The sequence below is a fragment of the Engystomops pustulosus genome, chromosome 9 (assembly GCF_040894005.1).
Source record: "Engystomops pustulosus chromosome 9, aEngPut4.maternal, whole genome shotgun sequence".
NCBI lineage: Eukaryota > Metazoa > Chordata > Amphibia > Anura > Leptodactylidae > Engystomops > Engystomops pustulosus.
The window spans coordinates 61617200-61637530 of record NC_092419.1 but is presented as its reverse complement, the minus strand read 5'-3'; the positions used below and the strand labels follow the sequence as shown (position 1 = coordinate 61637530).

At 45.2% G+C, this 20331-nt stretch overlaps 78 pseudogenes; all 78 read right to left on the bottom strand.

Annotated features, from left to right (window-relative positions):
• Positions 1-3: 3 nt before the first annotated feature.
• LOC140097375 (5S ribosomal RNA) lies at positions 4-122 on the bottom strand (annotated as a pseudogene).
• Positions 123-381: 259 nt separating this feature from the next.
• On the bottom strand, positions 382-500 carry LOC140092806 (5S ribosomal RNA; annotated as a pseudogene).
• Positions 501-570: 70 nt separating this feature from the next.
• LOC140098257 (5S ribosomal RNA) lies at positions 571-689 on the bottom strand (annotated as a pseudogene).
• Positions 690-939: 250 nt separating this feature from the next.
• On the bottom strand, positions 940-1058 carry LOC140096543 (5S ribosomal RNA; annotated as a pseudogene).
• Positions 1059-1127: 69 nt separating this feature from the next.
• On the bottom strand, positions 1128-1246 carry LOC140082011 (5S ribosomal RNA; annotated as a pseudogene).
• A 70-nt stretch (positions 1247-1316) lies between these two features.
• Positions 1317-1435, bottom strand: LOC140090461 (5S ribosomal RNA; annotated as a pseudogene).
• Positions 1436-1505: 70 nt separating this feature from the next.
• Positions 1506-1624, bottom strand: LOC140097669 (5S ribosomal RNA; annotated as a pseudogene).
• Positions 1625-1694: 70 nt separating this feature from the next.
• Positions 1695-1813, bottom strand: LOC140088233 (5S ribosomal RNA; annotated as a pseudogene).
• A 70-nt stretch (positions 1814-1883) lies between these two features.
• LOC140098256 (5S ribosomal RNA) lies at positions 1884-2002 on the bottom strand (annotated as a pseudogene).
• A 250-nt stretch (positions 2003-2252) lies between these two features.
• Positions 2253-2371, bottom strand: LOC140096542 (5S ribosomal RNA; annotated as a pseudogene).
• Positions 2372-2440: 69 nt separating this feature from the next.
• On the bottom strand, positions 2441-2559 carry LOC140096302 (5S ribosomal RNA; annotated as a pseudogene).
• Positions 2560-3005: 446 nt separating this feature from the next.
• LOC140094452 (5S ribosomal RNA) lies at positions 3006-3124 on the bottom strand (annotated as a pseudogene).
• Positions 3125-3382: 258 nt separating this feature from the next.
• LOC140081257 (5S ribosomal RNA) lies at positions 3383-3501 on the bottom strand (annotated as a pseudogene).
• A 70-nt stretch (positions 3502-3571) lies between these two features.
• LOC140090460 (5S ribosomal RNA) lies at positions 3572-3690 on the bottom strand (annotated as a pseudogene).
• A 259-nt stretch (positions 3691-3949) lies between these two features.
• LOC140092804 (5S ribosomal RNA) lies at positions 3950-4068 on the bottom strand (annotated as a pseudogene).
• A 70-nt stretch (positions 4069-4138) lies between these two features.
• LOC140098255 (5S ribosomal RNA) lies at positions 4139-4257 on the bottom strand (annotated as a pseudogene).
• A 250-nt stretch (positions 4258-4507) lies between these two features.
• On the bottom strand, positions 4508-4626 carry LOC140096539 (5S ribosomal RNA; annotated as a pseudogene).
• A 69-nt stretch (positions 4627-4695) lies between these two features.
• Positions 4696-4814, bottom strand: LOC140089429 (5S ribosomal RNA; annotated as a pseudogene).
• Positions 4815-4884: 70 nt separating this feature from the next.
• Positions 4885-5003, bottom strand: LOC140090457 (5S ribosomal RNA; annotated as a pseudogene).
• A 70-nt stretch (positions 5004-5073) lies between these two features.
• Positions 5074-5192, bottom strand: LOC140097668 (5S ribosomal RNA; annotated as a pseudogene).
• Positions 5193-5262: 70 nt separating this feature from the next.
• LOC140083236 (5S ribosomal RNA) lies at positions 5263-5381 on the bottom strand (annotated as a pseudogene).
• Positions 5382-5645: 264 nt separating this feature from the next.
• Positions 5646-5764, bottom strand: LOC140082514 (5S ribosomal RNA; annotated as a pseudogene).
• A 258-nt stretch (positions 5765-6022) lies between these two features.
• LOC140081246 (5S ribosomal RNA) lies at positions 6023-6141 on the bottom strand (annotated as a pseudogene).
• Positions 6142-6211: 70 nt separating this feature from the next.
• LOC140093882 (5S ribosomal RNA) lies at positions 6212-6330 on the bottom strand (annotated as a pseudogene).
• Positions 6331-6399: 69 nt separating this feature from the next.
• LOC140082947 (5S ribosomal RNA) lies at positions 6400-6518 on the bottom strand (annotated as a pseudogene).
• A 70-nt stretch (positions 6519-6588) lies between these two features.
• On the bottom strand, positions 6589-6707 carry LOC140098279 (5S ribosomal RNA; annotated as a pseudogene).
• A 70-nt stretch (positions 6708-6777) lies between these two features.
• On the bottom strand, positions 6778-6896 carry LOC140097711 (5S ribosomal RNA; annotated as a pseudogene).
• A 70-nt stretch (positions 6897-6966) lies between these two features.
• On the bottom strand, positions 6967-7085 carry LOC140078818 (5S ribosomal RNA; annotated as a pseudogene).
• A 69-nt stretch (positions 7086-7154) lies between these two features.
• Positions 7155-7273, bottom strand: LOC140084692 (5S ribosomal RNA; annotated as a pseudogene).
• A 70-nt stretch (positions 7274-7343) lies between these two features.
• LOC140085454 (5S ribosomal RNA) lies at positions 7344-7462 on the bottom strand (annotated as a pseudogene).
• Positions 7463-7909: 447 nt separating this feature from the next.
• LOC140096244 (5S ribosomal RNA) lies at positions 7910-8028 on the bottom strand (annotated as a pseudogene).
• A 70-nt stretch (positions 8029-8098) lies between these two features.
• On the bottom strand, positions 8099-8217 carry LOC140095180 (5S ribosomal RNA; annotated as a pseudogene).
• Positions 8218-8476: 259 nt separating this feature from the next.
• Positions 8477-8595, bottom strand: LOC140082512 (5S ribosomal RNA; annotated as a pseudogene).
• A 70-nt stretch (positions 8596-8665) lies between these two features.
• Positions 8666-8784, bottom strand: LOC140095572 (5S ribosomal RNA; annotated as a pseudogene).
• Positions 8785-9230: 446 nt separating this feature from the next.
• LOC140094451 (5S ribosomal RNA) lies at positions 9231-9349 on the bottom strand (annotated as a pseudogene).
• Positions 9350-9607: 258 nt separating this feature from the next.
• On the bottom strand, positions 9608-9726 carry LOC140081234 (5S ribosomal RNA; annotated as a pseudogene).
• A 70-nt stretch (positions 9727-9796) lies between these two features.
• On the bottom strand, positions 9797-9915 carry LOC140090456 (5S ribosomal RNA; annotated as a pseudogene).
• A 70-nt stretch (positions 9916-9985) lies between these two features.
• Positions 9986-10104, bottom strand: LOC140097362 (5S ribosomal RNA; annotated as a pseudogene).
• A 259-nt stretch (positions 10105-10363) lies between these two features.
• On the bottom strand, positions 10364-10482 carry LOC140092803 (5S ribosomal RNA; annotated as a pseudogene).
• A 70-nt stretch (positions 10483-10552) lies between these two features.
• Positions 10553-10671, bottom strand: LOC140098254 (5S ribosomal RNA; annotated as a pseudogene).
• Positions 10672-10921: 250 nt separating this feature from the next.
• Positions 10922-11040, bottom strand: LOC140096538 (5S ribosomal RNA; annotated as a pseudogene).
• Positions 11041-11109: 69 nt separating this feature from the next.
• LOC140082010 (5S ribosomal RNA) lies at positions 11110-11228 on the bottom strand (annotated as a pseudogene).
• A 70-nt stretch (positions 11229-11298) lies between these two features.
• Positions 11299-11417, bottom strand: LOC140090455 (5S ribosomal RNA; annotated as a pseudogene).
• Positions 11418-11487: 70 nt separating this feature from the next.
• LOC140097667 (5S ribosomal RNA) lies at positions 11488-11606 on the bottom strand (annotated as a pseudogene).
• A 70-nt stretch (positions 11607-11676) lies between these two features.
• On the bottom strand, positions 11677-11795 carry LOC140083233 (5S ribosomal RNA; annotated as a pseudogene).
• A 69-nt stretch (positions 11796-11864) lies between these two features.
• On the bottom strand, positions 11865-11983 carry LOC140083109 (5S ribosomal RNA; annotated as a pseudogene).
• Positions 11984-12247: 264 nt separating this feature from the next.
• Positions 12248-12366, bottom strand: LOC140082511 (5S ribosomal RNA; annotated as a pseudogene).
• A 258-nt stretch (positions 12367-12624) lies between these two features.
• On the bottom strand, positions 12625-12743 carry LOC140081223 (5S ribosomal RNA; annotated as a pseudogene).
• Positions 12744-12813: 70 nt separating this feature from the next.
• On the bottom strand, positions 12814-12932 carry LOC140093881 (5S ribosomal RNA; annotated as a pseudogene).
• Positions 12933-13001: 69 nt separating this feature from the next.
• Positions 13002-13120, bottom strand: LOC140081211 (5S ribosomal RNA; annotated as a pseudogene).
• A 70-nt stretch (positions 13121-13190) lies between these two features.
• Positions 13191-13309, bottom strand: LOC140098278 (5S ribosomal RNA; annotated as a pseudogene).
• A 70-nt stretch (positions 13310-13379) lies between these two features.
• Positions 13380-13498, bottom strand: LOC140097710 (5S ribosomal RNA; annotated as a pseudogene).
• A 70-nt stretch (positions 13499-13568) lies between these two features.
• LOC140078817 (5S ribosomal RNA) lies at positions 13569-13687 on the bottom strand (annotated as a pseudogene).
• Positions 13688-13756: 69 nt separating this feature from the next.
• LOC140084690 (5S ribosomal RNA) lies at positions 13757-13875 on the bottom strand (annotated as a pseudogene).
• Positions 13876-13945: 70 nt separating this feature from the next.
• LOC140085453 (5S ribosomal RNA) lies at positions 13946-14064 on the bottom strand (annotated as a pseudogene).
• A 447-nt stretch (positions 14065-14511) lies between these two features.
• Positions 14512-14630, bottom strand: LOC140096243 (5S ribosomal RNA; annotated as a pseudogene).
• A 70-nt stretch (positions 14631-14700) lies between these two features.
• Positions 14701-14819, bottom strand: LOC140095179 (5S ribosomal RNA; annotated as a pseudogene).
• A 259-nt stretch (positions 14820-15078) lies between these two features.
• On the bottom strand, positions 15079-15197 carry LOC140082510 (5S ribosomal RNA; annotated as a pseudogene).
• Positions 15198-15267: 70 nt separating this feature from the next.
• Positions 15268-15386, bottom strand: LOC140095570 (5S ribosomal RNA; annotated as a pseudogene).
• Positions 15387-15832: 446 nt separating this feature from the next.
• Positions 15833-15951, bottom strand: LOC140094450 (5S ribosomal RNA; annotated as a pseudogene).
• A 258-nt stretch (positions 15952-16209) lies between these two features.
• LOC140081199 (5S ribosomal RNA) lies at positions 16210-16328 on the bottom strand (annotated as a pseudogene).
• A 70-nt stretch (positions 16329-16398) lies between these two features.
• LOC140090454 (5S ribosomal RNA) lies at positions 16399-16517 on the bottom strand (annotated as a pseudogene).
• Positions 16518-16587: 70 nt separating this feature from the next.
• On the bottom strand, positions 16588-16706 carry LOC140097374 (5S ribosomal RNA; annotated as a pseudogene).
• Positions 16707-16965: 259 nt separating this feature from the next.
• LOC140092802 (5S ribosomal RNA) lies at positions 16966-17084 on the bottom strand (annotated as a pseudogene).
• Positions 17085-17154: 70 nt separating this feature from the next.
• Positions 17155-17273, bottom strand: LOC140098253 (5S ribosomal RNA; annotated as a pseudogene).
• Positions 17274-17523: 250 nt separating this feature from the next.
• Positions 17524-17642, bottom strand: LOC140096537 (5S ribosomal RNA; annotated as a pseudogene).
• Positions 17643-17711: 69 nt separating this feature from the next.
• LOC140082009 (5S ribosomal RNA) lies at positions 17712-17830 on the bottom strand (annotated as a pseudogene).
• A 70-nt stretch (positions 17831-17900) lies between these two features.
• Positions 17901-18019, bottom strand: LOC140090453 (5S ribosomal RNA; annotated as a pseudogene).
• Positions 18020-18089: 70 nt separating this feature from the next.
• On the bottom strand, positions 18090-18208 carry LOC140097665 (5S ribosomal RNA; annotated as a pseudogene).
• Positions 18209-18278: 70 nt separating this feature from the next.
• LOC140083232 (5S ribosomal RNA) lies at positions 18279-18397 on the bottom strand (annotated as a pseudogene).
• A 69-nt stretch (positions 18398-18466) lies between these two features.
• On the bottom strand, positions 18467-18585 carry LOC140083108 (5S ribosomal RNA; annotated as a pseudogene).
• Positions 18586-18849: 264 nt separating this feature from the next.
• LOC140082509 (5S ribosomal RNA) lies at positions 18850-18968 on the bottom strand (annotated as a pseudogene).
• Positions 18969-19226: 258 nt separating this feature from the next.
• LOC140081188 (5S ribosomal RNA) lies at positions 19227-19345 on the bottom strand (annotated as a pseudogene).
• Positions 19346-19415: 70 nt separating this feature from the next.
• On the bottom strand, positions 19416-19534 carry LOC140093880 (5S ribosomal RNA; annotated as a pseudogene).
• Positions 19535-19603: 69 nt separating this feature from the next.
• LOC140081175 (5S ribosomal RNA) lies at positions 19604-19722 on the bottom strand (annotated as a pseudogene).
• A 70-nt stretch (positions 19723-19792) lies between these two features.
• Positions 19793-19911, bottom strand: LOC140098277 (5S ribosomal RNA; annotated as a pseudogene).
• A 70-nt stretch (positions 19912-19981) lies between these two features.
• On the bottom strand, positions 19982-20100 carry LOC140097708 (5S ribosomal RNA; annotated as a pseudogene).
• Positions 20101-20170: 70 nt separating this feature from the next.
• LOC140078816 (5S ribosomal RNA) lies at positions 20171-20289 on the bottom strand (annotated as a pseudogene).
• Between the last annotated feature and the right edge of the window lie 42 nt (positions 20290-20331).

Genomic DNA, 20331 nt, shown 5'->3' with positions numbered 1-20331 from the left:
AAAGGTCAACGGATCTTGGGATTCCTACCCAGTCTCCCAGGCTGGTACTTGCCAAGCCTTAAGCTGCATTGCTGCTGCGATCTGACGAGAGCAGGCACATTCAGCTTAGAATGGCCGTTGACAGCAGCTGTTCAATTTGAACCTTCTTTTACTATCTCATAGAGAAACTAACACAATTTTCAGGTTCAAAAAGGTCAACGGAACTTGGGATTCCCAGCCAGTCTCCCATGCTGGTACTTGCCAAGCCTTAAGCTGCATCGCTGCTGCGATCTGAAAAGAGCACACACATTCAGCTTAGAATGGCCGTTGACAGCAGTTGTTCAATTTGAACCTTCTTCTACTATCTCATAGAGAAACTAACACAATTTTCAGGTTCAAAAAGGTCACCAGAACTTGGGATTCCCAGCCAGTCTCCCATGCTGGTACTTGCCAAGCCTTAAGCTGCATTGCTGCTGCGATCTGACGAGAGCAGGCACATTCAGCTTAGAATGGCCGTTGACAGCAGCTGTTCAATTTGAACCTTCTTTTACTATCTCATAGAGAAACTAACACAATTTTCAGGTTCAAAAAGGTCAACGGAACTTTGGATTTCCAGCCAGTCTCCCATGCTGGTACTTGCCAAGCCTTAAGCTGCATTGCTGCTGCGATCTGACGAGAGCAGGCACATTCAGCTTAGAATGGCCGTTGACAGCAGCTGTTCAATGTGAACCTTCTTTTACTATCTCATAGAGAAACTAACACATTTTCAGGTTCAAAAAGGTCAACGAAACTTGGAATTCCCGGCCAATCTCCCATGCTGGTACTTGCCAAGCCTTAAGCTGCTGCGATCTGACGAGAGCAGGCACATTCAGCTTAGAATGGCCGTTGACAGCAGCTGTTCAATTTGAACCTTCTTTAACTATCTCATAGAGAAACTAACACAATTTTCAGGTTCAAAAAGGTAAACAGAACTTGGGATTCCCAGCCAGTCTCCCATGCTGGTACTTGCCAAGCCTTAAGCTGCATTGCTGCTGTGATCTGACGAGAGCAGGCACATTCAGCTTAGAATGGCCGTTGACAACAGCTGTTCAATTTGAACCTTCTTTTACTATCTCATAGACAAACTAACACATTTTCAGGTTCAAAAAGGTCTACGGAACTTGGAATTCCCAGCCAGTCTCCCATGCTGGTACTTGCCAAGCCTTAAGCTGCATTGCTGCTGCGATCTGACGAGAGCAGGCACATTCAGCTTAGAATGGCCGTTGACAGCAGCTGTTCAATTTGAACCTTCTTTAACTATCTCATAGAGAAACTAAAACAATTTTCAGGTTCAAAAAGGTCAACAGAACTTGGGATTCCCAGCCAGTCTCCCATGCTGGTACTTGCCAAGCCTTAAGCTGCATTGCTGCTGTGATCTGACGAGAGCAGGCACATTCAGCTTAGAATGGCCGTTGACAGCAGCTGTTCAATTTGAACCTTCTTTTACTATCTCATAGAGAAAATAACTCAATTTTCAGGTTCAAAAAGGTCAACGGATCTTGGGATTCCTACCCAGTCTCCCAGGCTGGTACTTGCCAAGCCTTAAGCTGCATTGCTGCTGCGATCAGACGAGAGCAGGCACATTCAGCTTAGAATGGCCGTTGACAGCAGCTGTTCAATTTGAACCTTCTTTTACTATCTCATAGAGAAACTAACACAATTTTCAGGTTCAAAAAGGTCAACGGAACTTGGGATTCCCAGCCAGTCTCCCATGCTGGTACTTGCCAAGCCTTAAGCTGCATTGCTGCTGCGATCTGACGAGAGCAGGCACATTCAGCTTAGAATGGCCGTTGACAGCAGCTGTTCAATTTGAACCTTCTTTTACTATCTCATAGAGAAACTAACACAATTTTCAGGTTCAAAAAGGTCAACGGAACTTTGGATTTCCAGCCAGTCTCCCATGCTGGTACTTGCCAAGCCTTAAGCTGCATTGCTGCTGCGATCTGACGAGAGCAGGCACATTCAGCTTAGAATGGCCGTTGACAGCAGCTGTTCAATTTGAACCTTCTTTTACTATCTCATAGAGAAACTAACACATTTTCAGGTTCAAAAAGGTCAACGAAACTTGGAATTCCCGGCCAATCTCCCATGCTGGTACTTGCCAAGCCTTAAGCTGCTGCGATCTGACGAGAGCAGGCACATTCAGCTTAGAATGGCCGTTGACAGCAGCTGTTCAATTTGAACCTTCTTTAACTATCTCATAGAGAAACTAACACAATTTTCAGGTTCAAAAAGGTAAACAGAACTTGGGATTCCCAGCCAGTCTCCCATGCTGGTACTTGCCAAGCCTTAAGCTGCATTGCTGCTGTGATCTGACGAGAGCAGGCACATTCAGCTTAGAATGGCCGTTGACAACAGCTGTTCAATTTGAACCTTCTTTTACTATCTCATAGACAAACTAACACATTTTCAGGTTCAAAAAGGTCTACGGAACTTGGAATTCCCAGCCAGTCTCCCATGCTGGTACTTGCCAAGCCTTAAGCTGCATCACTGCTGCGATCTGACAAGAGCACGCACATTCAGCTTAGAATGGCCGTTGACAGGAGCTGTTCAATTTGAACCTTCTTTTACTATCTCATAGAGAAACTAACACAATTTTCAGGTTCAAAAAGGGCAACGGAACTTGGGATTCCAAGCCAGTCTCCCATGCTGGTACTTGCCAAGCCTTAAGCTGCATTGCTGCTGCAATCTGACAAGAGCAGGCACATTCAGCTTAGAATGGCCGGTGACAGCAGCTGTTCAATTTGAACCTTCTTTTGCTATCTCATAGAGAAACTAACACAATTTTCAGGTTCAAAAGGTCACCAGAACTTGGGATTCCAGGCCAGTCTCCCATGCTGGTACTTGCCAAGCCTTAAGCTGCATCACTGCTGCGATCTGACAAGAGCACGCACATTCAGCTTAGAATGGCCGTTGACAGCAGCTGTTCAATTTGAACCTTCTTTTACTATCTCATAGAGAAACTAACACATTTTCAGGTTCAAAAAGGTCAACAGAACTTGGGATTCCCAGCCAGTCTCCCATGCTGGTACTTGCCAAGCCTTAAGCTGCATCGCTGCCGCGATCTGACAAGAGCAGGCACATTCAGCTTAGAATGGCCGTTGACAGCAGCTGTTCAATTTGAACCTTCTTCTACTATCTCATAGAGAAACTAACACAATTTTCAGGTTCAAAAAAGTCACCAGAACTTGGGAGTCCCAGCCAGTCTCCCATGCTGGTACTTGCCAAGCCTTAAGCTGCATCACTGCTGCGATCTGACAAGAGCACGCACATTCAGCTTAGAATGGCCGTTGACAGCAGCTGTTCAATTTGAACCTTCTTTTACTATCTCATAGACAAACTAACACATTTTCAGGTTCAAAAAGGTCAACGGAACTTGGAATTCCCAGCCAGTCTCCCATGCTGGTACTTGCCAAGCCTTAAGCTGCATTGCTGCTGCGATCTGACGAGAGCAGGCACATTCAGCTTAGAATGGCCGTTGACAGCAGCTGTTCAATTTGAACCTTCTTTAACTATCTCATAGAGAAACTAACACAATTTTCAGGTTCAAAAAGGTCAACAGAACTTGGGATTCCCAGCCAGTCTCCCATGCTGGTACTTGCCAAGCCTTAAGCTGCATTGCTGCTGTGATCTGACGAGAGCAGGCACATTCAGCTTAGAATGGCCGTTGACAGCAGCTGTTTAATTTGAACCTTCTTTTACTATCTCATAGAGAAACTAACACAATTTTCAGGTTCAAAAAGGTCAACGGAACTTGGGATTCCCAGCCAGTCTCCCATGCTGGTACTTGCCAAGCCTTAAGCTGCATCGCTGCTGCGATCTGAAAAGAGCACACACATTCAGCTTAGAATGGCCGTTGACAGCAGTTGTTCAATTTGAACCTTCTTCTACTATCTCATAGAGAAACTAACACAATTTTCAGGTTCAAAAAGGTCACCAGAACTTGGGATTCCCAGCCAGTCTCCCATGCTGGTACTTGCCAAGCCTTAAGCTGCATTGCTGCTGCGATCTGACGAGAGCAGGCACATTCAGCTTAGAATGGCCGTTGACAGCAGCTGTTCAATTTGAACCTTCTTTTACTATCTCATAGAGAAACTAACACAATTTTCAGGTTCAAAAAGGTCAACGGAACTTTGGATTTCCAGCCAGTCTCCCATGCTGGTACTTGCCAAGCCTTAAGCTGCATTGCTGCTGCGATCTGACGAGAGCAGGCACATTCAGCTTAGAATGGCCGTTGACAGCAGCTGTTCAATTTGAACCTTCTTTTACTATCTCATAGAGAAACTAACACATTTTCAGGTTCAAAAAGGTCAACGAAACTTGGAATTCCCGGCCAATCTCCCATGCTGGTACTTGCCAAGCCTTAAGCTGCTGCGATCTGACGAGAGCAGGCACATTCAGCTTAGAATGGCCGTTGACAGCAGCTGTTCAATTTGAACCTTCTTTAACTATCTCATAGAGAAACTAACACAATTTTCAGGTTCAAAAAGGTAAACAGAACTTGGGATTCCCAGCCAGTCTCCCATGCTGGTACTTGCCAAGCCTTAAGCTGCATTGCTGCTGTGATCTGACGAGAGCAGGCACATTCAGCTTAGAATGGCCGTTGACAACAGCTGTTCAATTTGAACCTTCTTTTACTATCTCATAGACAAACTAACACATTTTCAGGTTCAAAAAGGTCTACGGAACTTGGAATTCCCAGCCAGTCTCCCATGCTGGTACTTGCCAAGCCTTAAGCAGCATTGCTGCTGCGATCTGACGAGAGCAGGCACATTCAGCTTAGAATGGCCGTTGACAGCAGCTGTTCAATTTGAACCTTCTTTAACTATCTCATAGAGAAACTAAAACAATTTTCAGGTTCAAAAAGGTCAACAGAACTTGGGATTCCCAGCCAGTCTCCCATGCTGGTACTTGCCAAGCCTTAAGCTGCATTGCTGCTGTGATCTGACGAGAGCAGGCACATTCAGCTTAGAATGGCCGTTGACAGCAGCTGTTCAATTTGAACCTTCTTTTACTATCTCATAGAGAAAATAACTCAATTTTCAGGTTCAAAAAGGTCAACGGATCTTGGGATTCCTACCCAGTCTCCCAGGCTGGTACTTGCCAAGCCTTAAGCTGCATTGCTGCTGCGATCAGACGAGAGCAGGCACATTCAGCTTAGAATGGCCGTTGACAGCAGCTGTTCAATTTGAACCTTCTTTTACTATCTCATAGAGAAACTAACACAATTTTCAGGTTCAAAAAGGTCAACGGAACTTGGGATTCCCAGCCAGTCTCCCATGCTGGTACTTGCCAAGCCTTAAACTGCATTGCTGCTGCGATCTGACGAGAGCAGGCACATTCAGCTTAGAATGGCCGTTGACAACACTGTTCAATTTGAACCTTCTTTTACTATCTCATAGAGAAACTAACACAATTTTCAGGTTCAAAAAGGTCAACAGAACTTGGGATTCCCAGCCAGTCTCCCATGCTGGTACTTGCCAAGCCTTAAGCTGCATCGCTGCTGCGATCTGAAAAGAGCACACACACGCACATTCCGCTTATAATGGCCGTTGACAGCAGTTTTTCAATTTGAACCTTCTTTTACTATCTCATAGAGAAACTAACACAATTTTCAGGTTCAAAAAGGTCAACGGAACTTGGGATTCCCAGCCAGTCTCCCATGCTGGTACTTGCCAAGCCTTAAGCTGCATTGCTGCTGCGATCTGACGAGAGCAGGCACATTCAGCTTAGAATGGCCATTGACAGCAGCTGTTCAATTTGAACCTTCTTTTACTATCTCATAGAGAAACTAACACAATTTTCAGGTTCAAAAAGGTCAGCGGAACTTGGGATTTCCAGCCAGTCTCCCATGCTGGTACTTGCCAAGCCTTAAGCTGCATTGCTGCTGCGATCTGAGGAGAGCAGGCACATTCAGCTTAGAATGGCCGTTGACAGCAGCTGTTCAATTTGAACCTTCTTTTACTATCTCATAGAGAAACTAACACATTTTCAGGTTCAAAAAGGTCAACGGAACTTGGAATTCCCAGCCAGTCTCCCATGCTGGTACTTGCCAAGCCTTAAGCTGCATTGCTGCTGCGATCTGACGAGAGCAGGCACATTCAGCTTAGAATGGCCGTTGACAGCAGCTGTTCAATTTGAACCTTCTTTAACTATCTCATAGAGAAACTAACACAATTTTCAGGTTCAAAAAGGTCAACAGAACTTGGGATTCCCAGCCAGTCTCCCATGCTGGTACTTGCCAAGCCTTAAGCTGCATTGCTGCTGCGATCTGACGAGAGTAGGCACATTCAGCTTAGAATGGCCGTTGACAGCAGCTGTTCAATTTGAACCTTCTTTTACTATCTCATAGACAAACTAACACATTTTCAGGTTCAAAAAGGTCAACGAAACTTGGAATTCCCAGCCAGTCTCCCATGCTGGTACTTGCCAAGCCTTAAGCTGCATTGCTGCTGCGATCTGACGAGAGCAGGCACATTCAGCTTAGAATGGCCGTTGACAGCAGCTGTTCAATTTGAACCTTCTTTAACTATCTCATAGAGAAACTAACACAATTTTCAGGTTCAAAAAGGTCAACAGAACTTGGGATTCCCAGCCAGTCTCCCATGCTGGTACTTGCCAAGCCTTATGCTGCATTGCTGCTGTGATCTGACGAGAGCAGGCACATTCAGCTTAGAATGGCCGTTGACAGCAGCTGTTCAATTTGAACCTTCTTTTACTATCTCATAGAGAAAATAACTCAATTTTCAGGTTCAAAAAGGTCAACGGATCTTGGGATTCCTACCCAGTCTCCCATGCTGGTACTTGCCAAGCCTTAAGCTGCATTGCTGCTGCGATCTGACGAGAGCAGGCTCATTCAGCTTAGAATGGCCGTTGACAGCAGCTGTTCAATTTGAACCTTCTTTTACTATCTCATAGAGAAACTAACACAATTTTCAGGTTCAAAAAGGTCAACAGAACTTGGGATTCCCAGCCAGTCTCCCATGCTGGTACTTGCCAAGCCTTAAGCTGCATTGCTGCTGCGATCTGACGAGAGCAGGCACATTCAGCTTAGAATGGCCGTTGACAACAGCTGTTCAATTTGAACCTTCTTTTACTATCTCATAGACAAACTAACACATTTTCAGGTTCAAAAAGGTCCACGGAACTTGGAATTCCCAGCCAGTCTCCCATGCTGGTACTTGCCAAGCCTTAAGCTGCATTGCTGCTGCGATCTGACGAGAGCAGGCACATTCAGCTTAGAATGGCCGTTGACAGCAGCTGTTCAATTTAAACCTTCTTTAACTATCTCATAGAGAAACTAAAACAATTTTCAGGTTCAAAAAGGTCAACAGAACTTGGGATTCCCAGCCAGTCTCCCATGCTGGTACTTGCCAAGCCTTAAGCTGCATTGCTGCTGCGATCTGACGAGAGCAGGCACATTCAGCTTAGAATTGCCGTTGACAACACTGTTCAATTTGAACCTTCTTTTACTATCTCATAGAGAAACTAACACAATTTTCAGGTTCAAAAAGGTCAACAGAACTTGGGATTCCCAGCCAGTCTCCCATGCTGGTACTTGCCAAGCCATAAGCTGCATCGCTGCTGCGATCTGAAAAGAGCACACACATTCAGCTTAGAATGGCCGTTGACAGCAGTTGTTCAATTTGAACCTTCTTCTACTATCTCATAGAGAAACTAACACAATTTTCAGGTTCAAAAAGGTCACCAGAACTTGGGATTCCCAGCCAGTCTCCCATGCTGGTATTTGCCAAGCCTTAAGCTGCATCGCTGCTGCGATCTGACAAGAGCACGCACATTCCGCTTAGAATGGCCGTTGACAGCAGTTTTTCAATTTGAACCTTCTTTTACTATCTCATAGAGAAACTAACACAATTTTCAGGTTCAAAAAGGTCAACGGAACTTGGGATTCCCAGCCACTCTCCCATGCTGGTACTTGCCAAGCCTTAAGCTGCATTGCTGCTGCGATCTGACGAGAGCAGGCACATTCAGCTTAGAATGGCCATTGACAGCAGCTGTTCAATTTGAACCTTCTTTAACTATCTCATAGAGAAACTAACACAATTTTCAGGTTCAAAAAGGTCAACAGAACTTGGGATTCCCAGCCAGTCTCCCATGCTGGTACTTGCCAAGCCTTAAGCTGCATTGCTGCTGTGATCTGACGAGAGCAGGCTCATTCAGCTTAGAATGGCCGTTGACAGCAGCTGTTCAATTTGAACCTTCTTTTACTATCTCATAGAGAAACTAACACAATTTTCAGGTTCAAAAAGGTCAACGGAACTTGGGATTCCCAGCCAGTCTCCCATGCTGGTATTTGCCAAGCCTTAAGCTGCATCGCTGCTGCGATCTGACAAGAGCACGCACATTCCGCTTAGAATGGCCGTTGACAGCAGTTTTTCAATTTGAACCTTCTTTTACTATCTCATAGAGAAACTAACACAATTTTCAGGTTCAAAAAGGTCAACGGAACTTGGGATTCCCAGCCAGTCTCCCATGCTGGTACTTGCCAAGCCTTAAGCTGCATTGCTGCTGCGATCTGACGAGAGCAGGCACATTCAGCTTAGAATGGCCATTGACAGCAGCTGTTCAATTTGAACCTTCTTTAACTATCTCATAGAGAAACTAACACAATTTTCAGGTTCAAAAAGGTCAACAGAACTTGGGATTCCCAGCCAGTCTCCCATGCTGGTACTTGCCAAGCCTTAAGCTGCATCACTGCTGCGATCTGACAAGAGCACGCACATTCAGCTTAGAATGGCCGTTGACAGGAGCTGTTCAATTTGAACCTTCTTTTACTATCTCATAGAGAAACTAACACAATTTTCAGGTTCAAAAAGGGCAACGGAACTTGGGATTCCAAGCCAGTCTCCCATGCTGGTACTTGCCAAGCCTTAAGCTGCATTGCTGCTGCAATCTGACAAGAGCAGGCACATTCAGCTTAGAATGGCCGGTGACAGCAGCTGTTCAATTTGAACCTTCTTTTGCTATCTCATAGAGAAACTAACACAATTTTCAGGTTCAAAAGGTCACCAGAACTTGGGATTCCAGGCCAGTCTCCCATGCTGGTACTTGCCAAGCCTTAAGCTGCATCACTGCTGCGATCTGACAAGAGCACGCACATTCAGCTTAGAATGGCCGTTGACAGCAGCTGTTCAATTTGAACCTTCTTTTACTATCTCATAGAGAAACTAACACATTTTCAGGTTCAAAAAGGTCAACAGAACTTGGGATTCCCAGCCAGTCTCCCATGCTGGTACTTGCCAAGCCTTAAGCTGCATCGCTGCCGCGATCTGACAAGAGCAGGCACATTCAGCTTAGAATGGCCGTTGACAGCAGCTGTTCAATTTGAACCTTCTTCTACTATCTCATAGAGAAACTAACACAATTTTCAGGTTCAAAAAAGTCACCAGAACTTGGGAGTCCCAGCCAGTCTCCCATGCTGGTACTTGCCAAGCCTTAAGCTGCATCACTGCTGCGATCTGACAAGAGCACGCACATTCAGCTTAGAATGGCCGTTGACAGCAGCTGTTCAATTTGAACCTTCTTTTACTATCTCATAGACAAACTAACACATTTTCAGGTTCAAAAAGGTCAACGGAACTTGGAATTCCCAGCCAGTCTCCCATGCTGGTACTTGCCAAGCCTTAAGCTGCATTGCTGCTGCGATCTGACGAGAGCAGGCACATTCAGCTTAGAATGGCCGTTGACAGCAGCTGTTCAATTTGAACCTTCTTTAACTATCTCATAGAGAAACTAACACAATTTTCAGGTTCAAAAAGGTCAACAGAACTTGGGATTCCCAGCCAGTCTCCCATGCTGGTACTTGCCAAGCCTTAAGCTGCATTGCTGCTGTGATCTGACGAGAGCAGGCACATTCAGCTTAGAATGGCCGTTGACAGCAGCTGTTTAATTTGAACCTTCTTTTACTATCTCATAGAGAAAATAACTCAATTTTCAGGTTCAAAAAGGTCAACGGATCTTGGGATTCCTACCCAGTCTCCCAGGCTGGTACTTGCCAAGCCTTAAGCTGCATTGCTGCTGCGATCTGACGAGAGCAGGCACATTCAGCTTAGAATGGCCGTTGACAGCAGCTGTTCAATTTGAACCTTCTTTTACTATCTCATAGAGAAACTAACACAATTTTCAGGTTCAAAAAGGTCAACGGAACTTGGGATTCCCAGCCAGTCTCCCATGCTGGTACTTGCCAAGCCTTAAGCTGCATCGCTGCTGCGATCTGAAAAGAGCACACACATTCAGCTTAGAATGGCCGTTGACAGCAGTTGTTCAATTTGAACCTTCTTCTACTATCTCATAGAGAAACTAACACAATTTTCAGGTTCAAAAAGGTCACCAGAACTTGGGATTCCCAGCCAGTCTCCCATGCTGGTACTTGCCAAGCCTTAAGCTGCATTGCTGCTGCGATCTGACGAGAGCAGGCACATTCAGCTTAGAATGGCCGTTGACAGCAGCTGTTCAATTTGAACCTTCTTTTACTATCTCATAGAGAAACTAACACAATTTTCAGGTTCAAAAAGGTCAACGGAACTTTGGATTTCCAGCCAGTCTCCCATGCTGGTACTTGCCAAGCCTTAAGCTGCATTGCTGCTGCGATCTGACGAGAGCAGGCACATTCAGCTTAGAATGGCCGTTGACAGCAGCTGTTCAATTTGAACCTTCTTTTACTATCTCATAGAGAAACTAACACATTTTCAGGTTCAAAAAGGTCAACGAAACTTGGAATTCCCGGCCAATCTCCCATGCTGGTACTTGCCAAGCCTTAAGCTGCTGCGATCTGACGAGAGCAGGCACATTCAGCTTAGAATGGCCGTTGACAGCAGCTGTTCAATTTGAACCTTCTTTAACTATCTCATAGAGAAACTAACACAATTTTCAGGTTCAAAAAGGTAAACAGAACTTGGGATTCCCAGCCAGTCTCCCATGCTGGTACTTGCCAAGCCTTAAGCTGCATTGCTGCTGTGATCTGACGAGAGCAGGCACATTCAGCTTAGAATGGCCGTTGACAACAGCTGTTCAATTTGAACCTTCTTTTACTATCTCATAGACAAACTAACACATTTTCAGGTTCAAAAAGGTCTACGGAACTTGGAATTCCCAGCCAGTCTCCCATGCTGGTACTTGCCAAGCCTTAAGCTGCATTGCTGCTGCGATCTGACGAGAGCAGGCACATTCAGCTTAGAATGGCCGTTGACAGCAGCTGTTCAATTTGAACCTTCTTTAACTATCTCATAGAGAAACTAAAACAATTTTCAGGTTCAAAAAGGTCAACAGAACTTGGGATTCCCAGCCAGTCTCCCATGCTGGTACTTGCCAAGCCTTAAGCTGCATTGCTGCTGTGATCTGACGAGAGCAGGCACATTCAGCTTAGAATGGCCGTTGACAGCAGCTGTTCAATTTGAACCTTCTTTTACTATCTCATAGAGAAAATAACTCAATTTTCAGGTTCAAAAAGGTCAACGGATCTTGGGATTCCTACCCAGTCTCCCAGGCTGGTACTTGCCAAGCCTTAAGCTGCATTGCTGCTGCGATCAGACGAGAGCAGGCACATTCAGCTTAGAATGGCCGTTGACAGCAGCTGTTCAATTTGAACCTTCTTTTACTATCTCATAGAGAAACTAACACAATTTTCAGGTTCAAAAAGGTCAACGGAACTTGGGATTCCCAGCCAGTCTCCCATGCTGGTACTTGCCAAGCCTTAAACTGCATTGCTGCTGCGATCTGACGAGAGCAGGCACATTCAGCTTAGAATGGCCGTTGACAGCAGCTGTTCAATTTGAACCTTCTTTTACTATCTCATAGAGAAACTAACACATTTTCAGGTTCAAAAAGGTCAACGGAACTTGGAATTCCCAGCCAGTCTCCCATGCTGGTACTTGCCAAGCCTTAAGCTGCATTGCTGCTGCGATCTGACGAGAGCAGGCACATTCAGCTTAGAATTGCCGTTGACAACACTGTTCAATTTGAACCTTCTTTTACTATCTCATAGAGAAACTAACACAATTTTCAGGTTCAAAAAGGTCAACAGAACTTGGGATTCCCAGCCAGTCTCCCATGCTGGTACTTGCCAAGCCTTAAGCTGCATCGCTGCTGCGATCTGAAAAGAGCACACACACGCACATTCCGCTTAGAATGGCCGTTGACAGCAGTTTTTCAATTTGAACCTTCTTTTACTATCTCATAGAGAAACTAACACAATTTTCAGGTTCAAAAAGGTCAACGGAACTTGGGATTCCCAGCCAGTCTCCCATGCTGGTACTTGCCAAGCCTTAAGCTGCATTGCTGCTGCGATCTGACGAGAGCAGGCACATTCAGCTTAGAATGGCCATTGACAGCAGCTGTTCAATTTGAACCTTCTTTTACTATCTCATAGAGAAACTAACACAATTTTCAGGTTCAAAAAGGTCAGCGGAACTTGGGATTTCCAGCCAGTCTCCCATGCTGGTACTTGCCAAGCCTTAAGCTGCATTGCTGCTGCGATCTGAGGAGAGCAGGCACATTCAGCTTAGAATGGCCGTTGACAGCAGCTGTTCAATTTGAACCTTCTTTTACTATCTCATAGAGAAACTAACACATTTTCAGGTTCAAAAAGGTCAACGGAACTTGGAATTCCCAGCCAGTCTCCCATGCTGGTACTTGCCAAGCCTTAAGCTGCATTGCTGCTGCGATCTGACGAGAGCAGGCACATTCAGCTTAGAATGGCCGTTGACAGCAGCTGTTCAATTTGAACCTTCTTTAACTATCTCATAGAGAAACTAACACAATTTTCAGGTTCAAAAAGGTCAACAGAACTTGGGATTCCCAGCCAGTCTCCCATGCTGGTACTTGCCAAGCCTTAAGCTGCATTGCTGCTGCGATCTGACGAGAGTAGGCACATTCAGCTTAGAATGGCCGTTGACAGCAGCTGTTCAATTTGAACCTTCTTTTACTATCTCATAGACAAACTAACACATTTTCAGGTTCAAAAAGGTCAACGGAACTTGGAATTCCCAGCCAGTCTCCCATGCTGGTACTTGCCAAGCCTTAAGCTGCATTGCTGCTGCGATCTGACGAGAGCAGGCACATTCAGCTTAGAATGGCCGTTGACAGCAGCTGTTCAATTTGAACCTTCTTTAACTATCTCATAGAGAAACTAACACAATTTTCAGGTTCAAAAAGGTCAACAGAACTTGGGATTCCCAGCCAGTCTCCCATGCTGGTACTTGCCAAGCCTTATGCTGCATTGCTGCTGTGATCTGACGAGAGCAGGCACATTCAGCTTAGAATGGCCGTTGACAGCAGCTGTTCAATTTGAACCTTCTTTTACTATCTCATAGAGAAAATAACTCAATTTTCAGGTTCAAAAAGGTCAACGGATCTTGGGATTCCTACCCAGTCTCCCATGCTGGTACTTGCCAAGCCTTAAGCTGCATTGCTGCTGCGATCTGACGAGAGCAGGCTCATTCAGCTTAGAATGGCCGTTGACAGCAGCTGTTCAATTTGAACCTTCTTTTACTATCTCATAGAGAAACTAACACAATTTTCAGGTTCAAAAAGGTCAACAGAACTTGGGATTCCCAGCCAGTCTCCCATGCTGGTACTTGCCAAGCCTTAAGCTGCATTGCTGCTGCGATCTGACGAGAGCAGGCACATTCAGCTTAGAATGGCCGTTGACAACAGCTGTTCAATTTGAACCTTCTTTTACTATCTCATAGACAAACTAACACATTTTCAGGTTCAAAAAGGTCCACGGAACTTGGAATTCCCAGCCAGTCTCCCATGCTGGTACTTGCCAAGCCTTAAGCTGCATTGCTGCTGCGATCTGACGAGAGCAGGCACATTCAGCTTAGAATGGCCGTTGACAGCAGCTGTTCAATTTAAACCTTCTTTAACTATCTCATAGAGAAACTAAAACAATTTTCAGGTTCAAAAAGGTCAACAGAACTTGGGATTCCCAGCCAGTCTCCCATGCTGGTACTTGCCAAGCCTTAAGCTGCATTGCTGCTGCGATCTGACGAGAGCAGGCACATTCAGCTTAGAATTGCCGTTGACAACACTGTTCAATTTGAACCTTCTTTTACTATCTCATAGAGAAACTAACACAATTTTCAGGTTCAAAAAGGTCAACAGAACTTGGGATTCCCAGCCAGTCTCCCATGCTGGTACTTGCCAAGCCATAAGCTGCATCGCTGCTGCGATCTGAAAAGAGCACACACATTCAGCTTAGAATGGCCGTTGACAGCAGTTGTTCAATTTGAACCTTCTTCTACTATCTCATAGAGAAACTAACACAATTTTCAGGTTCAAAAAGGTCACCAGAACTTGGGATTCCCAGCCAGTCTCCCATGCTGGTATTTGCCAAGCCTTAAGCTGCATCGCTGCTGCGATCTGACAAGAGCACGCACATTCCGCTTAGAATGGCCGTTGACAGCAGTTTTTCAATTTGAACCTTCTTTTACTATCTCATAGAGAAACTAACACAATTTTCAGGTTCAAAAAGGTCAACGGAACTTGGGATTCCCAGCCACTCTCCCATGCTGGTACTTGCCAAGCCTTAAGCTGCATTGCTGCTGCGATCTGACGAGAGCAGGCACATTCAGCTTAGAATGGCCATTGACAGCAGCTGTTCAATTTGAACCTTCTTTAACTATCTCATAGAGAAACTAACACAATTTTCAGGTTCAAAAAGGTCAACAGAACTTGGGATTCCCAGCCAGTCTCCCATGCTGGTACTTGCCAAGCCTTAAGCTGCATTGCTGCTGTGATCTGACGAGAGCAGGCTCATTCAGCTTAGAATGGCCGTTGACAGCAGCTGTTCAATTTGAACCTTCTTTTACTATCTCATAGAGAAACTAACACAATTTTCAGGTTCAAAAAGGTCAACGGAACTTGGGATTCCCAGCCAGTCTCCCATGCTGGTATTTGCCAAGCCTTAAGCTGCATCGCTGCTGCGATCTGACAAGAGCACGCACATTCCGCTTAGAATGGCCGTTGACAGCAGTTTTTCAATTTGAACCTTCTTTTACTATCTCATAGAGAAACTAACACAATTTTCAGGTTCAAAAAGGTCAACGGAACTTGGGATTCCCAGCCAGTCTCCCATGCTGGTACTTGCCAAGCCTTAAGCTGCATTGCTGCTGCGATCTGACGAGAGCAGGCACATTCAGCTTAGAATGGCCATTGACAGCAGCTGTTCAATTTGAACCTTCTTTAACTATCTCATAGAGAAACTAACACAATTTTCAGGTTCAAAAAGGTCAACAGAACTTGGGATTCCCAGCCAGTCTCCCATGCTGGTACTTGCCAAGCCTTAAGCTGCATCACTGCTGCGATCTGACAAGAGCACGCACATTCAGCTTAGAATGGCCGTTGACAGGAGCTGTTCAATTTGAACCTTCTTTTACTATCTCATAGAGAAACTAACACAATTTTCAGGTTCAAAAAGGGCAACGGAACTTGGGATTCCAAGCCAGTCTCCCATGCTGGTACTTGCCAAGCCTTAAGCTGCATTGCTGCTGCAATCTGACAAGAGCAGGCACATTCAGCTTAGAATGGCCGGTGACAGCAGCTGTTCAATTTGAACCTTCTTTTGCTATCTCATAGAGAAACTAACACAATTTTCAGGTTCAAAAGGTCACCAGAACTTGGGATTCCAGGCCAGTCTCCCATGCTGGTACTTGCCAAGCCTTAAGCTGCATCACTGCTGCGATCTGACAAGAGCACGCACATTCAGCTTAGAATGGCCGTTGACAGCAGCTGTTCAATTTGAACCTTCTTTTACTATCTCATAGAGAAACTAACACATTTTCAGGTTCAAAAAGGTCAACAGAACTTGGGATTCCCAGCCAGTCTCCCATGCTGGTACTTGCCAAGCCTTAAGCTGCATCGCTGCCGCGATCTGACAAGAGCAGGCACATTCAGCTTAGAATGGCCGTTGACAGCAGCTGTTCAATTTGAACCTTCTTCTACTATCTCATAGAGAAACTAACACAATTTTCAGGTTCAAAAAAGTCACCAGAACTTGGGAGTCCCAGCCAGTCTCCCATGCTGGTACTTGCCAAGCCTTAAGCTGCATCACTGCTGCGATCTGACAAGAGCACGCACATTCAGCTTAGAATGGCTGTTGACAGCAGCTGTTCAATTTGAACCTTCTTTTACTATCTCATAGACAAACTAACACATTTTCAGGTTCAAAAAGGTCAACGGAACTTGGAATTCCCAGCCAGTCTCCCATGCTGGTACTTGCCAAGCCTTAAGCTGCATTGCTGCTGCGATCTGACGAGAGCAGGCACATTCAGCTTAGAATGGCCGTTGACAGCAGCTGTTCAATTTGAACCTTCTTTAACTATCTCATAGAGAAACTAACACAATTTTCAGGTTCAAAAAGGTCAACAGAACTTGGGATTCCCAGCCAGTCTCCCATGCTGGTACTTGCCAAGCCTTAAGCTGCATTGCTGCTGTGATCTGACGAGAGCAGGCACATTCAGCTTAGAATGGCCGTTGACAGCAGCTGTTTAATTTGAACCTTCTTTTACTATCTCATAGAGAAAATAACTCAATTTTCAGGTTCAAAAAGGTCAACGGATCTTGGGATTCCTACCCAGTCTCCCAGGCTGGTACTTGCCAAGCCTTAAGCTGCATTGCTGCTGCGATCTGACGAGAGCAGGCACATTCAGCTTAGAATGGCCGTTGACAGCAGCTGTTCAATTTGAACCTTCTTTTACTATCTCATAGAGAAACTAACACAATTTTCAGGTTCAAAAAGGTCAACGGAACTTGGGATTCCCAGCCAGTCTCCCATGCTGGTACTTGCCAAGCCTTAAGCTGCATCGCTGCTGCGATCTGAAAAGAGCACACACATTCAGCTTAGAATGGCCGTTGACAGCAGTTGTTCAATTTGAACCTTCTTCTACTATCTCATAGAGAAACTAACACAATTTTCAGGTTCAAAAAGGTCACCAGAACTTGGGATTCCCAGCCAGTCTCCCATGCTGGTACTTGCCAAGCCTTAAGCTGCATTGCTGCTGCGATCTGACGAGAGCAGGCACATTCAGCTTAGAATGGCCGTTGACAGCAGCTGTTCAATTTGAACCTTCTTTTACTATCTCATAGAGAAACTAACACAATTTTCAGGTTCAAAAAGGTCAACGGAACTTTGGATTTCCAGCCAGTCTCCCATGCTGGTACTTGCCAAGCCTTAAGCTGCATTGCTGCTGCGATCTGACGAGAGCAGGCACATTCAGCTTAGAATGGCCGTTGACAGCAGCTGTTCAATTTGAACCTTCTTTTACTATCTCATAGAGAAACTAACACATTTTCAGGTTCAAAAAGGTCAACGAAACTTGGAATTCCCGGCCAATCTCCCATGCTGGTACTTGCCAAGCCTTAAGCTGCTGCGATCTGACGAGAGCAGGCACATTCAGCTTAGAATGGCCGTTGACAGCAGCTGTTCAATTTGAACCTTCTTTAACTATCTCATAGAGAAACTAACACAATTTTCAGGTTCAAAAAGGTAAACAGAACTTGGGATTCCCAGCCAGTCTCCCATGCTGGTACTTGCCAAGCCTTAAGCTGCATTGCTGCTGTGATCTGACGAGAGCAGGCACATTCAGCTTAGAATGGCCGTTGACAACAGCTGTTCAATTTGAACCTTCTTTTACTATCTCATAGACAAACTAACACATTTTCAGGTTCAAAAAGGTCTACGGAACTTGGAATTCCCAGCCAGTCTCCCATGCTGGTACTTGCCAAGCCTTAAGCTGCATTGCTGCTGCGATCTGACGAGAGCAGGCACATTCAGCTTAGAATGGCCGTTGACAGCAGCTGTTCAATTTGAACCTTCTTTAACTATCTCATAGAGAAACTAAAACAATTTTCAGGTTCAAAAAGGTCAACAGAACTTGGGATTCCCAGCCAGTCTCCCATGCTGGTACTTGCCAAGCCTTAAGCTGCATTGCTGCTGTGATCTGACGAGAGCAGGCACATTCAGCTTAGAATGGCCGTTGACAGCAGCTGTTCAATTTGAACCTTCTTTTACTATCTCATAGAGAAAATAACTCAATTTTCAGGTTCAAAAAGGTCAACGGATCTTGGGATTCCTACCCAGTCTCCCAGGCTGGTACTTGCCAAGCCTTAAGCTGCATTGCTGCTGCGATCAGACGAGAGCAGGCACATTCAGCTTAGAATGGCCGTTGACAGCAGCTGTTCAATTTGAACCTTCTTTTACTATCTCATAGAGAAACTAACACAATTTTCAGGTTCAAAAAGGTCAACGGAACTTGGGATTCCCAGCCAGTCTCCCATGCTGGTACTTGCCAAGCCTTAAACTGCATTGCTGCTGCGATCTGACGAGAGCAGGCACATTCAGCTTAGAATGGCCGTTGACAGCAGCTGTTCAATTTGAACCTTCTTTTACTATCTCATAGAGAAACTAACACATTTTCAGGTTCAAAAAGGTCAACGGAACTTGGAATTCCCAGCCAGTCTCCCATGCTGGTACTTGCCAAGCCTTAAGCTGCATTGCTGCTGCGATCTGACGAGAGCAGGCACATTCAGCTTAGAATTGCCGTTGACAACACTGTTCAATTTGAACCTTCTTTTACTATCTCATAGAGAAACTAACACAATTTTCAGGTTCAAAAAGGTCAACAGAACTTGGGATTCCCAGCCAGTCTCCCATGCTGGTACTTGCCAAGCCTTAAGCTGCATCGCTGCTGCGATCTGAAAAGAGCACACACACGCACATTCCGCTTAGAATGGCCGTTGACAGCAGTTTTTCAATTTGAACCTTCTTTTACTATCTCATAGAGAAACTAACACAATTTTCAGGTTCAAAAAGGTCAACGGAACTTGGGATTCCCAGCCAGTCTCCCATGCTGGTACTTGCCAAGCCTTAAGCTGCATTGCTGCTGCGATCTGACGAGAGCAGGCACATTCAGCTTAGAATGGCCATTGACAGCAGCTGTTCAATTTGAACCTTCTTTTACTATCTCATAGAGAAACTAACACAATTTTCAGGTTCAAAAAGGTCAGCGGAACTTGGGATTTCCAGCCAGTCTCCCATGCTGGTACTTGCCAAGCCTTAAGCTGCATTGCTGCTGCGATCTGAGGAGAGCAGGCACATTCAGCTTAGAATGGCCGTTGACAGCAGCTGTTCAATTTGAACCTTCTTTTACTATCTCATAGAGAAACTAACACATTTTCAGGTTCAAAAAGGTCAACGGAACTTGGAATTCCCAGCCAGTCTCCCATGCTGGTACTTGCCAAGCCTTAAGCTGCATTGCTGCTGCGATCTGACGAGAGCAGGCACATTCAGCTTAGAATGGCCGTTGACAGCAGCTGTTCAATTTGAACCTTCTTTAACTATCTCATAGAGAAACTAACACAATTTTCAGGTTCAAAAAGGTCAACAGAACTTGGGATTCCCAGCCAGTCTCCCATGCTGGTACTTGCCAAGCCTTAAGCTGCATTGCTGCTGCGATCTGACGAGAGTAGGCACATTCAGCTTAGAATGGCCGTTGACAGCAGCTGTTCAATTTGAACCTTCTTTTACTATCTCATAGACAAACTAACACATTTTCAGGTTCAAAAAGGTCAACGGAACTTGGAATTCCCAGCCAGTCTCCCATGCTGGTACTTGCCAAGCCTTAAGCTGCATTGCTGCTGCGATCTGACGAGAGCAGGCACATTCAGCTTAGAATGGCCGTTGACAGCAGCTGTTCAATTTGAACCTTCTTTAACTATCTCATAGAGAAACTAACACAATTTTCAGGTTCAAAAAGGTCAACAGAACTTGGGATTCCCAGCCAGTCTCCCATGCTGGTACTTGCCAAGCCTTATGCTGCATTGCTGCTGTGATCTGACGAGAGCAGGCACATTCAGCTTAGAATGGCCGTTGACAGCAGCTGTTCAATTTGAACCTTCTTTTACTATCTCATAGAGAAAATAACTCAATTTTCAGGTTCAAAAAGGTCAACGGATCTTGGGATTCCTACCCAGTCTCCCATGCTGGTACTTGCCAAGCCTTAAGCTGCATTGCTGCTGCGATCTGACGAGAGCAGGCTCATTCAGCTTAGAATGGCCGTTGACAGCAGCTGTTCAATTTGAACCTTCTTTTACTATCTCATAGAGAAACTAACACAATTTTCAGGTTCAAAAAGGTCAACAGAACTTGGGATTCCCAGCCAGTCTCCCATGCTGGTACTTGCCAAGCCTTAAGCTGCATTGCTGCTGCGATCTGACGAGAGCAGGCACATTCAGCTTAGAATGGCCGTTGACAACAGCTGTTCAATTTGAACCTTCTTTTACTATCTCATAGAC